The sequence below is a fragment of the Bubalus kerabau genome, chromosome X (genome assembly GCF_029407905.1).
Source record: "Bubalus kerabau isolate K-KA32 ecotype Philippines breed swamp buffalo chromosome X, PCC_UOA_SB_1v2, whole genome shotgun sequence".
NCBI lineage: Eukaryota > Metazoa > Chordata > Mammalia > Artiodactyla > Bovidae > Bubalus > Bubalus kerabau.
In genome coordinates this window covers 109804437-109818930 of record NC_073647.1, presented here as the reverse complement: position 1 = coordinate 109818930, position 14494 = coordinate 109804437, and the positions used below count along the sequence as shown (strand labels likewise).

At 37.9% G+C, this 14494-nt stretch overlaps 1 long non-coding RNA gene across 2 annotated transcripts in view; it reads right to left on the bottom strand.

Annotated features, from left to right (window-relative positions):
• Positions 1-14494, bottom strand: part of LOC129639488 (uncharacterized) — a 72290-nt gene that overhangs the window by 13458 nt on the left and 44338 nt on the right. For both annotated transcript variants that reach the window (XR_008708429.1, XR_008708428.1), the window contains one exon: positions 2808-2918. This is a non-coding gene — a long non-coding RNA (uncharacterized LOC129639488). The remainder of the gene's footprint in view (positions 1-2807; positions 2919-14494) is intronic.

Here is a 14494-nt window from a genome sequence, read left to right as displayed (position 1 = left end):
ACTGATGCTGAAGCCAAAGCTCCAATATTCTGGATACCTGATGTGAAGAACTGACTCACTGGAAATACCCTGATGCTGGGAAAGACTGAAGGTAGGAAGAGAATAGGACAACAGAGGACAAGATGTTTTGATGGCATCACCAACTCAATAGATGTGAGTTTGAGCAAGCTCCAGGAGATGGTGAAGGATAGTCAAGCCTGGCATGCTGCAGTCCATGAGGTCGCAAAGAGTTAGACATGACTGAGTGACTGAACATCAACAACATGTAAAAAATAATTTAAAATGAAAATATAATATTGTGATAAATGGAAAACCAGAATCCAAAGTGAGACATATTTGTACATGTTCAAAGGAATGCTAACTGTTCCAATTTTTTAGTTTACTAGGAAACAGTGAGTTTGAACAACCTCTTTGTTTTACAAAGGAGAAAAAATGAAATGCAGTGAAAGGACCATACACATAATAAGCAGTCTAGTGGATAAAAATTACTAGAAGCCAAAGGCCCCTGAAACCAAATTCAGTTATCTTGTACTACCTTTGGTCTGTTTGAAGAAAATTTCAATGCTTTTCACAACCCCATATACCCTTCACTCTTACCTAGGGCAACTTGAGAAAAGAAGTCATTTCTAGAATAACTGACTAAACTTCTTTTGGTCCCTGATCCTTCTCAAAAGCAGACAGGCAAACTGAAGTACAGATAAATTATTTGCTTTGACCCCAGAATTCTGTATAAAAAGCTATGTCCACTTCCATGTGCAATAGGAAGGTATTCTACTTTTCATTCCTCTTGATACAGGTAGTCACATCCAAAGCTTATTGTTTCAGTTGCTGGATCATAGAAGTCTATGAATCAAAGTCACAAGAGATTCGAGCAGCTGTATAATTTCAAACCCTCCTCATCTGACAAATGAGAATACTGAGTTTTATAAAGGAGCAAGTGCTTGTGCAAAGTCACACTTTAAGTTGCTCTCAAGGCAAGACCTATAAAATTAGATCTCAGGCTATTCCCATTATTGTACTTTAGTTCTTTACCAGGGCCTGGAATTACAATGCATCAGGGCTTGAAATTACAATGCATCAAGCAATATAATGATTTACAATTCTATATTGTATGATTAGTTTAATTTCCCTCACTACTGAAGGGTCTCAAGGTTCAGATATGCCCTCTCCTCTCTCTACAATTTCTCCCACAGTCATCTAAATCTAAGTCCATGGCTTTTAAAATGCCATCTAAAGGCTGATAGTCCAGTTTATATCTCCGTTCTAGATCTCTTCCATGAACATCAGATTTGTACACACACAATCATTTGAGAGCTACATATAGATGTTTAAATGGCACCTCAAATTTAGTATATTCAAAGCAGAAGCATTGATTTATACCCTAAACCTTCTCCTTTTCTGGTTAACCCTATCTCAATTAATAACACCATTATCCTTTCAATTGCACAGGTCAAAAACCATGGAGTCATCTTTGATTTTTCTTTTTCCTTCCCTTTTAGATATTCAAAGATAGATGATCATAGATATTCAATGTATTACAAATATTGCCAATTCTCAAACCAACTCTCAAACCTACTTTATATCTGATCATTTCTATCTTCACTTCTGTTAGTTTGCTCCAGGCTACCATCATTTCACTTATAACAGAAACCTAGTTGGTTTTCCCAGTTCCACTACAATCCATTCTCTATGGAGCAACCAGAGTGATTATTTTTTGAAGTTCAAATCAGATTATTCTCCTGCTTAATACTTCCCAATATTTCAACTGTAAGTGGAATAAAATTCAAGCCTCTAATCATGGCTTAAAGTCCTACATGATCTGACCGAATCTACCTCTCCAACTTTACCTTCCTAATAACAGGCTCCCTCATGCATTATGCTCTAGCCACATGGGCCTTTTGGCTATTTCCCAAATCCTCCCCTCCATTTCACTTCAGATCCCTTGTATCTGTTGTTATTCCTTGGAATGCTCTTTCTCCAGAGATTCACATGACCATCATAGCTAAGGTATCTCCTTTGATGTTATTTAACCTACTATTCTGATGTGTGTGTCTGTGTGTGTGTGTGTGTGTGTGTGTGTGTCTGTATGTGTGACAACATTTAATATCTAAAAGTTATTTTACTTTTGTGTTTTTTATTTATCTATTCCACTAGAAAATCAACACAAAAATGTCTACTGTGTCCTAGCACTTCTAACAGTGCCTAGAACAGAATAGACTGAATAAATAATTTTTGAATAAATGAATCAGGCACTTTGTTCTACCTCAATGATTCCCAAACCAAGACATGTTTATCACTGGTGGAACATGAGATAATTTTAGTTGGTATGAATAATTATTTTTTTAATTTTTATGAACAATTTTTAACATGGGGCTTCCCAGGTGGCTCAGTGGTAAAGAATCTGCCTGCCAATGGAAGAGACACAGGAGATGTGGGTTCCATCCCTGGGTGGGGAAAATTCCGTGGAGTAGAAAACAGCAACCTACTCCAGTATTCTTACCTGGAAAATTCAGTGGATAGAGGATCCTGGTGGGCTACAGTCTCTGGGGTTGCAAAGTCAGACATGACTGAGAGACTGAGCAGGCACACAGGCTCAGTTTTAATATATGCCAATATTACTAGCATATTTCATACATAAAATTATAAATATTATCACTAAGGACAAAGCAAAGCAAAACCAAAAAATGGATTTAAAAAAATCAATAAAATATAAGTACATGTATCTGGCAAAGTCATGAAGGTGATTTCATGACTAAAGTCTTCAAAATGCTGATTAAAGTCCAATAGTATGCATGACCACTACTTACCTTGATTTTGGTTATTAACTACATTCAAGTGATCATATTCACTGATTGCTGACAATGACTACTTGGTGATTTGACCACATAGGAACCTTGGAATAAAGTGAAGATTTTATCCTAAAGACAGAAATAGGGAGATGATACCATTGTTAAGTAATGTAAAATCAAGATTCAAAAAAGAGTCAGATGTCACAAATCACTTTAGGTTCTGAAACTCTGGATTCACTCATGAATACATGTAAAGATCAATATTCAATCCTCAAATATCATTGATTCACTGGATGTCTTTTAATGTAGCCTAGGTCTCATGAAGTTTGTATTCTGTTATCCAGTGGTTATCAAATCTCACAACCAGCAACATCAGTATCCCCTAAAAATGTGTTAGAAATGCAAATTTTGAGGGCTCACTTGTAGACCTACTAAATCACATACACTAGAAGTGTGTTTTAACAAGGCCTACAGATGATTCTGATGCATGTTGAAGCTTGAGAATAATTGTTGTAGTTGTACCTCACTGCTGGTTCAAATTAAAGTTGAATAAAATTCCTAATTTAGAAATTATATAAAATAGATACTACTACAATACTAGAACTAATAAATTTTATACTTATGGATTCTGTGTGCTGAAGAGAGGTCCTTGGCTAGTAAATGTGCCTATCTAACAATTCAGAATCGAATCTCAAATGGTTATGATGCTCTTTACATGTCAAGCAATCATCTAACAACTATTAAAAATCCTCCAATGGCTTCCTAAGAGACTTAAAATAAAATTCATACTCATCATTTTGGTCTACAAATACCCTTCATGACTTGCCTCCTGACTAAATTTCCAACTATGTTTATACCTACATTCAGTTCAGTTCACTTCAATTCAGTTCAGTCACTCAGTCGTGACTGACTCTGCAACCCCATGAATCACAGCATGGCAGGCTTCCCTGTACATCACCAACTCCCGGAGTTCACTCAAACTCATGACCATCGAGTCGGTGATGCCATCCAGCCACCTCATCCTCTGTCTTCCCCTTCTCCTCCTGCCCCCAATCCCTCCCAGCATCAGAGTCTTTTCCAATGAGTCAACACTTCGCAAGAGGTGGCCAAAGTACTAGTTTCAGCTTTAGCATCATTCCTTCCAAAGAAATCCCAGGGCTGATCTCCTTCAGAATGGACTGGTTGGATCTCCTTGCAGTCCAAGGGCCTCTCAAAAGTCTTCTCCAACACCACAGTTCAAAAGCATCAATTCTTCAGCGCTCAGCTTTCTTCACAGTCCAACTCTCACATCCATACATGATCACTGGAAAAACCATAGTCTTGACTAGATGGACCTTTGTTGGCAAAGTAATGTCTGCTTTTGAATATGCTATCTAGGTTGGTCATAACTTTCCTTCCAAGGAGTAAGCGTCTTTTAATTTCGTGACTGCAGTCACCATCTGCACTGACTTTGGAGCCCAAAAAATAAAGTCTGACACTGTTTCCCCATCCCATCTATTTCTCATGAAGTGCTGGGACCAGATGACATGATCTTCGTTTTCTGAATGTTGAGCTTTAAGCCAACTTTTCACTCTCCTCTTTCACTTTCATCAAGAGGCTCTTTAGTTCCTCTTCACTTTCTGCCATAAGGGTGGTGTCATCTGCATATCTGAGGTTATTGATATTTCTCCCAGCAATCTTGATTCCAGCTTGTACTTCTTCCAGCCCAGTGTTTCTCATGATGTACTCTACATATAAGTTTAATAAGCAGGGTGATAATATACAGCCTTGATGTACTCCTTTTCCTATTTGGAACCAGTCTGTTGTTCCATGTCCAGTTCTAACTGTCGCTTCCTGACCTGCATACAGGTTTCTCAAGAAGCAGCTCAGGTGGTCTGGTATTCCCATCTCTTGAAGAATTTTCCACAATTTATTGTGATTCACACAGTCAAAGGTTTTGGCATAGTCAATAAAGCAGAAATAGACGTTTTTCTGTAACTCTCTTGCTTTTTTGATGATCCAGCAGATGTTGGCAATTTGATCTCTGATTCCTCTGCCTTTTCTAAAACCAGCTTGAACATCAGGAAGTTCATGGTTCACATATTGCTGAAGCCTGGCTTTGGAGAATTTTGAGCATTACTTTACTAGTGTGTGAGATGAGTGAAATTGTGTAGTAGTTTGAGCATTCTTTGGTGTTGCCTTTCTTTGGGATTGGAATGAAAACTGACATTTTCCATTCCTGTGACCACTGCTGAGTTTTCCAAATTTGCTGGCATATTGAGTGCAGCACTTTCACAGCATCATCTTCCAGGATTTGAAGTAGCTCAACTGGAATTCCATCACCTCCACTAGCTTTGTTCGTAGTGATGCTTTCTAAGGCCCACTTGATTTCACATTCCAGGATGTCCGGCTCTAGGTCAGTGATCACACCATCATGATTATCTGGGTCATGAAGATCTTTTTTGTACAGTTCTTCTGTGTATTCTTGCCACCTCTTCTTAATATCTTCTGCTTCTGTTAGGTCCATGCCATTTCTGTCCTTTATCGAGCCCATCTTTGCATGAAATGCTCCCTTGGTATCTCTAATTTTCTTGAAATGATCTCTAGTCTTTCCCATTCTGTTGTTTTCCTCTATTTCTTTGCATTGATCGCTGAGGAAGGCTTTCTTATCTCTCCTTGCTATTCTTTGGAACTCTGCATTCAGATGCTTATATCTTTTCTCTTCTCCTTTGCTTTCCGCTTCCCTTCTTTTCACAGCTACTTGTAGGGCCTTCCCAGACAGCCATTTTGCTAATTTGCATTTCTTTTCCATTGGGAATGTCTTGATCCCTGTCTCCTATACAATGTCATGAACCTCCATCCATAGTTCATAAGGCACTCTTATCTATCAGATCTAGTCCTTTAAATATATTTCTCACTTCCACTGTATTTATCATATTTCATTTCTAAAATAGTGCTTTTCACTATTTGAAATTTTCTTACTTGTGATGGAATAACTAAGATGGCTGATTGGGAAGATCCTTAGCTCATCTCCTCTCAGAGTCACACCAAAATTACAATCATTTACAGAGCAACTATTGATATTATGACCTGAAGACTAAGAGAAAAGATTTTCTACAAGTAAAGATATAAAGAAGGTATCAAACAAGATATGTAAGAGGTGCATAGACACAGTATAGCCAAGATGTATACCCCTGAGTGAGCATCCCAGATGACTCTGTGATAAAGAATCCACCTGTCAATGTAGGAGATACAAGAGACGTGGGTTAGATACCTGGATCAAGAAGATCCTCTGGAGAAGGGAATGGCAACTCACTCCAGTATTCTTGCCTGGAAAATCCCATGGACAGAGGAATCTGGAAGGTTACAGTCCACGGGGTCACAGAGTCAGACACACTGAGCAACTAAGGAGGCACACATTCTCCTGGGTAGGCAACCCACAAATGGGAGGATGATTACAACTGCAGAGGTGTCCCCAAGGATCAATGGGTCCAAAACATACATATGGCTCTTAATCCTAGAGTCTTATACCAGAACAACAAGGCTATAGAATGTCTGGCTAAGAAGGCCATCATTGCTTTTTTTTGGACAGCCTGAGGGGGGTACATGCAAAATCTCATGCACTACAAGACTCAGGGCAGAGGCAGTAATTTGAAAGGAGTCTAATCAGACCCAGTTTCTGATCTTTGTGAGCCTCCCAGAGAGGCAGAAGGCAACTGGGACTTCTCCTGGGGACATAGATGCTGGTGGCAGCCATTTTAAAAAGCTCATTCTACCATGAAGAAACTGGATCTGGTAAGCACAATTTTGAAGACCTCTACCTAACCTATAAGTGCTGGAAGCAAGCCCTGCACACCATTCAGTGGGAACCAGTGCCTGGACTCCACAGGCCTAGGAGACAGTCACAAGAGGAACCAGACCTGCACATCAGTGAGATGGCACCAGCCTCATCATCCCTGAGTCTAACAGCTAGCTGTCCCAGGATATACCAGGCCCACAGACAGCCACAATGTGACATAGCCCCTCCCACCAGAAGTCTGACACCAGCCTTGGACAACCCTGGAACCCAAAACCAGCTACCATGGAACCTGATCTGTCCAATCAGCTGGCCAGTATCAGCCACAGGATCACATGAGACCTGCAACCAGCTGCTATGGGATACCTTGGCCTCATAGCCAACTGTACCAGACCTAGCCATGCTTACTGGTAGCCATCAGCCTCCACAAAATGCAGCCAAAAGGACCAGGACAAGAAGCACATACCAGCATGCCCATTTTAGTCAGTTGCACCACAATAGGAAGATACACACAGCTTATATAAGGGGCATGCCTGGATCATATAAATGTGGTAACCAGAGGAAAATGTGCTATCTGGTCCAATAGAACATCTCCTACATAAGGTCACTACCTCAAGACTGGTAATCATAACTGACCTATCTAATGCACAAAGATAAACCCAGAAAATTAGGCAAAATGAGGTAACAAAGGAATATGTTTCAAATGAAGAAGCAAGAATTCAGAAGAACTAAATGAATGGAGATAAGGAATCTACCTTATGAGTTCAAGGTAGTGATCCTTAAAATGCTCGATGAAGATGGAAGAAAAATGGGTGAATACAATGAGAAATTTAACAAAGAGTTATTATATATATATATATATATATATATATATATATATATATATGAAGAACCAGAGTTGAAGCACAATAACTGAAATAAAAATACACTAGAAGAAATCAACAGTAGATTAGAAGATACAGAGGAATGGATCAGTAAACTGGAAGGAAGACAGAGTAGTGGAAGACATAAAAAATGAACAGAAAAAAAAAAAAAAACAAAGAATTTTAAAAAATGAAGACAGTTTAAGAGATCTCTGGGACAACATCAAGCACACTAACATTCACATTATATGGGCCTCAGAAGGAGAAGAGAGAGAAAAAAGAGCAGAGAACTTATTTTAGGCAATCATAACCAAAAGCATCCCCAGCTTGGAGAGGAAAAAGACATTCACGTCCAGGAAGGACAGGGAACCCAAAGAAAATCAACCTAATGATATGCACAACAAGACACACTGTATAATAATTAAAATGGAAAATTAACTTAAAATATTAAAAACAGCAAGGGGAAGCAACGAGATACACACAAGGAAACACCAATAAAACTGTCAGCTGACTCAGCAGAACTGTTACAGGCCAGGAATGGCACAACATATTTAAAGTGAGGAACAAAAATAACCTACAACCCAGAACTCTACCCAGCAAGGCTATTACTCAGTTTTGTAGAAAATATAAAGTTTTCTATACATCTGCTTCTCTTTTGCTGTCTTGCATACAGGGTTATTGTTACCACCCTTCTAAATTCCATATATATGCATTACTATACTGTATTGGTGTTTTGCTTTCTGGCATACTTCACTCTGTATATTAGGCTCCAGTTTCATCTACCTCATTAGAACTGATTCAAATGTATTCTTTTTAATGGCTGAGTAATACTCCATTGTGTATATGTACCACAGCTTTCTTATCCATTTATCTGCTGATGGGCATCTAGGTTGCTTCCATGTCCTGGCTATTATAAACAGTGCTGTAAATGAACATTGGGGTACACGTGTCTCTTTCCCTTCTGGTTTCCTTGGTGTGTATGCCCAGCAGTGGGATTGCTGGGTCATAAGGCAGTTCTATTTCCAGTTTTTTAAGGAATCTCCACAATGTTCTCCAGAGTGGCTGTACTAGTTTGCATTCCCACCAACAGTGTAAGAGGGCTCCCTTTTCTCCACACCCTGTCCAGCATTTATTGCTTGTAGACTTCTGGATTGCAGCCATTCTGACTGGCGTGAAATGGTACCTCACTGTGGTTTTGATTTACATTTCTCTGATAATGAGTGATGTTGAGCATCTTTTCATGTGTTTGTTAGCCATCTGTATGTCTTCTTTGGAGAAATGTCTGTTTAGTTATTTGGCCCATTTTTTGATTGGGTCATTCATTTTTCTGGAATTGAGCTGCAGGAGTTACTTATATATTTTTGAGATTAGCTCTTTGTCAGTTGCTTCATTTGCTATTATTTTCTCCCATTCTGAAGGCTGTCTTTTCACCTTCTTTATAATTTCCTTTGTTGTGCAGAAGCTTTTAAGTTTAATTAGGTCCCATTTGTTTATTTTTGCTTTTATTTCCAATATTCTGGGAGGTGGGTCATAGAGGATCCTGCTATGATTTATGTCGGAGAGTGTTTTGCATATGTTCTCCTCTAGGAGTTTTATAGTTTCTGGTCTTACGGACTCTGTGGGAGAGGGAGAGGGTGGGCTGATTTGGGAGAATGGCATTGAAACATGTATAATATCATATATGAAATGAATCACCAGTCCAGGTTCGATGCAGGATACAGGATGCTTGGGGCTGGTGCACTGGGATGACCCAGAGGGATGGTATGGAGAGGGAGGTGGGAGGGGGATTAAGGATGGGAAACAAGTGTACACCCGTGGCAGATTCATGTTGATATATGGCAAAACCAATACAATATTGTAAAGTAATTAGCCTCCAATTAAAATAAATAAATTTATATTAAAAAAGAAAGAAAATATAAAGTTTTAAAGACAAGAAAAAGATAAAACAGCTCAACACCATTAAACTAGCTTTACAAGAAATCTTAAAGGGACTTCTCTAGATGGAAAAGATCACAACTAGAAATATAAAAAAAATTATGAAAGGAAAAGTCTCACTGGTAAAGGTAGTACATCAACTTACCTACAAAGCTAATAGAAAGGGTGAAAAACAAAAGTAGTAAAATTATCTACATTCTCAATAAAAAGTTTAAAAGGATACACAAAACAAAAAGGTATAAAATATGAGTTCAACAACTTTAAACATGAGAGGGGCAAGTAAAAGTAGAAGGCTGCTTAGAAAGTATTCAAACGAGATAATCAAGTTAAAATAATCATACATTTGTATCATATAATTATTATACTATGTTACAATAACCCATACAAATATTATGTTATTATCGTTATATGTTTATATACAGTTATGTATGTCTCAGGGTAACTACAAACCAAAAATTGATAATAGATACACTTACACAGAAAAGAATTCAAACATAGCACTAAAGATAGTCATCAAATCAAAAGGGAAGAGAATAAAAAAAAAAAAAAGAATTACAAAAACAACCTGAGAACAATTAACAAAATGGCAGTAAGTACATACCTATCAGTAATGACTTTAACTGTCAATGGTCTAAATGCTTCCATCAAAAAACACAGAATGGCAGAAATTAATGAAAAAAAAAAATACAAGATCCATATATATGCTGCCTACAACAGACTCACTTCAGATCTAAAGACACACACAGTGAGATGATTAAAAAAAAAAAAAGTATCTCATGCAAACAGAAACCAAAAAAGGTTAGAATAACAATATGTATATCAAACAAAACAGACTGTAATTAGTTATAAGAAACAAAAAAGGACACTACATAGTAATAAAGGTATGGATCCAAGAAAAAGACTTAGAAATTTGTAATATATATACCCAACAAAGCAACACATAAATATATAAATATTAATAAAGATGAAGAAAAACTAACAGTAATATAAACAATAATGTTTGAGGTTTTTAACATCCAACTTGCATCAGTGGACAGATCACCTAGAGAGAAAACAGTAAGGAAATACTCGGTTGAAATGATATATTAGACCATCCAAAAGCAGCAGAGTACACATTCTTTTTGAGTGAACGTGAAACATTCACCAGGATAGATCACAAGCTAGGTCAAAACACAAGCCTCAAACTTACAATTAAAATTGCCAACATCCACTGGATCATCAAAAAAGCAAGAGAGTTCCAGAAAAACATCTATTTCTGCTTTACTGACTATGCCAAAGCCTTTGACTGTGTGGATCACAATAAACTGTGGAAAATTCTGAAGGAGATGAGAATACCAGACCACCTGACCTCCCTCTTGAAAAATTTGTATGCAGGTCAGGAAGCAACAGTTAGAACTGGACAGAGAACAACAGACTGGTTCCAAATAGGAAAAGGAGTACATCAAGTCTGTATATTGTCACCCTGCTTATTTAACTTCTATGCAGAGTACGTCATGAGAAACACTGGGCTGGAAGAAGCACAAGCTGGAATCAAGATTGCTGGGAGAAATATCAATAACCTCAGATATGCAGATGACACCACCCTTATGGCAGAAAGTGAAGAGGAACTAAAAAGCCTCTTGATGAAAGTGAAAGAGGAGAGTGAAAAAGTTGGCTTAAAGCTCAACATTCAGAAAACGAAGATCATGGCATCTGGTCCCATCACTTCATGGGAAATAGATGGGGAAACAGTTTCAGACTTTATTTTGGGGGGCTCCAAAATCACTGCAGATGGTGACTGCAGCCATGAAATTAAAAGACGCTTACTCCTTGATAGAAAAGTTATGACCAACCTAGATAGCATATTGAAAAGCAGAGACACTACTTTGCCAACAAAGGTCCATCTAGTCAAGACTATGGTTTTTCCAGTGGTCATGTATGGATGTGAGAGTTGGACTGTGAAGAAAGCTGATCACTGAAGAATTGATGCTTTTGAACTGTGGTGTTGGGGAAGACTCTTGAGAGTCCCTTGGACTGCAAGGAGATCCAACCAGTCCATTCTGAAGTAGATCAGCCCTGGGATTTCTTTGGAAGGAATGATGCTAAAATTGAAACTCCAGTACTTTGGCCACCTCATGCGAAGTGTTGACTCATTGGAAATGACCCTGATGCTGTGAGGGATTGGGGGTAGGAGGAGAAGGGGACGACAGAGGATGAGGTGGCTGGATGGCATCACCGACTCGATGGACATGAGTCTGAGTGAACTCCGGGTGTTGGTGATGGACAGGGAGGCCTTGCGTGCTACAGTTCATGTGGTCGCAGAGTCGGACACGACTGAGTGACTGAACTGAACTGAACTGAACTATTAATATAAAACAAAATTAATGAGTGTAATTGACAGTACAGGAAATATAACCAATATTTTATAGTAGCTTCACATGGGATATAAACTATAAAAATACTGAGTCACTATATTTTCTATTTAAAACTAGTGTAATTTTTAACTCAACTATCCTTCAATAAAAATATTTTAAAGTTACAAATAGAAAATTTTTAATAAAAAATAAAAATTAAATTAAAAATAATTAAAATTTAAAAATAAATTAAAAATAAAATTATAAATTAAATTAAATAAATATTAAAAATTAAATTAAAATAAAATTTAAAATAAAATCTGCTGGAGAGGCAGGAGACAGTTTGGACTCTGCAAAGAAGGAGGCACTAGTGAACATCATTTTGCACTTTCCCTCTTCCCATTAGCACAAGCAAAAACAGAAAAATGTGGCACCATCTTGCTGCGTTGCTAAGATCTGTCAGGGCAAGGCATCACAGCAATACTCAGTTTGCTTGCTGCAGCTCCCAGGCTTTGTGGCTTGGACTCAGTAGCATTTGTTTTCAAGACATTCTATTGCCTCCTTGCTAAACCTGACAGGAAAATGTAGAAAGGTATTCTCACACTACATCACTGAAGGTGGTGGATGTTTGAATTCAAGGCATTTTCCCACTGCCGTGATGAAGCAGGTGACTGTATCCTGGATATGTTCTTAATGAAAATCAATATAGTGAAAATGAGTATACTACCCAAAGCAATCTATAGATTCAATGCAATCCCTATCAAGCTACCAACAGCATTCTTCACAGAGCTAGAACAAATAATTTCACAATTTGTATGGAAATACAAAAAACCTCGAATAGCCAAAGCGATCTTGAGAAAGAAGAATGGAACTGGAGGAATCAACCTACCTGACTTCAGGCTCTTCTACAAAGCCACAGTTATCAAGACAGTATGGTACTGGCACAAAGACAGAAATATAGATGAGTGGAACAAAATAGAAAGCCCAGAGATAAATCCACACACATATGGACACCTTATCTTTGACAAAGGAGGCAAGAATATACAATGGATGAAAGACAATCTCTTTAACAAGTGGTGCTGGGAAATCTGGTCAACCACTTGTAAAAGAATGAAACTAGAACACTTTCTAACACCATACACAAAAATAAACTCAAAATGGATTAAAGATCTAAACGTAAGACCAGAAGCTATAAAACTCCTAGAGGAGAACATAGGCAAAACACTCTCTGACATACATCACAGCAGGATCCTCTATGACCCACCTCCCAGAATATTGGAAATAAAAGCACAAATAAACAAATGGGACCTAATTAACCTTAAAAGCTTCTGCACATCAAAGGAAACTATTAGCAAGGTGAAAAGACAGCCTTCAGAATGGGAGAAGATAATAGCAAATGAAGCAACTGACAAACAACTAATGTTGAAATTTGAATTCTTACATTGAGTATTTGCTCTGTCCAGTTATATCTTTATGATATTTTCTTTATGGAATTTGATTGCTGTTCATTACAATAAATTACTTGAATTGTCAAAAAAAAAAAAGAAAAAGAAAATATAACACTACAAGAAAAAATCCTTAATGCAACAAAGATAAATAATATACCTGATAAAGAATTCAAATTAATCATCATTTAAATGCTTACCAAACTTAGAAAAATGGATGTAAACAGAGAACTTCAACAAAGAGAGAGAAGATATAAGAAAGTACCAAATGAAAGTCACAGAATTGAAGAATATCTTAACTGAACTGAAAAGTATATTAAAGGTTTCAACAGCAGCAGAGCTGAAGTAGAAGAAAAGACCAGCAATCCAGAAGACAAGGCAAGGCAATCCACCCAAACAGAGCAGTAAAAACAACAACAACAAAAAAAAGTAAGAGTGAAGATAGCTTATGGGATGTGTGGGACAACATCAAGCAGAATAACATTCACATTATGGGAGTCTCAGAAGAAAAGCACAAAAGGGGGAAGTAAGATAATTTGAAGAAATGATGGGTGAAAATGTCCTTAACCTGTGGGAGGAAAAAGATATCCAGGTCCAGGAAGCCCATGCATATGTGACTCATGTCTGACTCTTTGTGACACCATGGTCTGTAGCCCATCAGACTCCTCTGTCCATAGGTTTATCCAAGCAAGAACACTGGAGTGGGTTGCCATTCCCTCCTTCAGGGGATCTTTCCAATCCAGGGATTGTAACCACGTCTCCTGCATTGGCAGGTGGATTCTTTACAACTGAAGCCCAGAAAGTCCCAAATAAGATAAATACAGAGATACATACCAAGACACATTATAATTCAGTAATCAAAAGTTAGAGAATCCTTTTTTTTTTTTTTTAGAGTTATGCTTTATTTAGCAGACATACTTAGGATGAGAAAACTGCTCTGAGGAGGCAAGGTGGGGGAGGGGGCAGTTAGGATATATAGGAGCTTTTGAACAAAGAGCAGGTTGTAGGAACAAAAAACTATTCTTAATAAAAGAAAACTAGATATCTCAATTTAAGGAATTTAGTGTTTTTTTCTATATATGGGAAGATGCAAGAGTCTAGGCTCACTGAAATCACTCCTGTGATATACACCTCAGCTATCTGGAGCCAGTATCCTGTTTTTATTTGTTTCCTGAGTTTCCTCCAGAGAAGGCAATAGCACCCTACTCCAGCACTCTTGCCTGGAAAATCCCATGGATGGAGGAGCCTGGTAGGCTGCAGTCCATGGGGTTGTGAAGAGTCGGACACGACTGAGTGACTTCACTTTGACTTTTCATTTTCATGCATTGGAGAAGGAAATGGCAACCCACTCCAG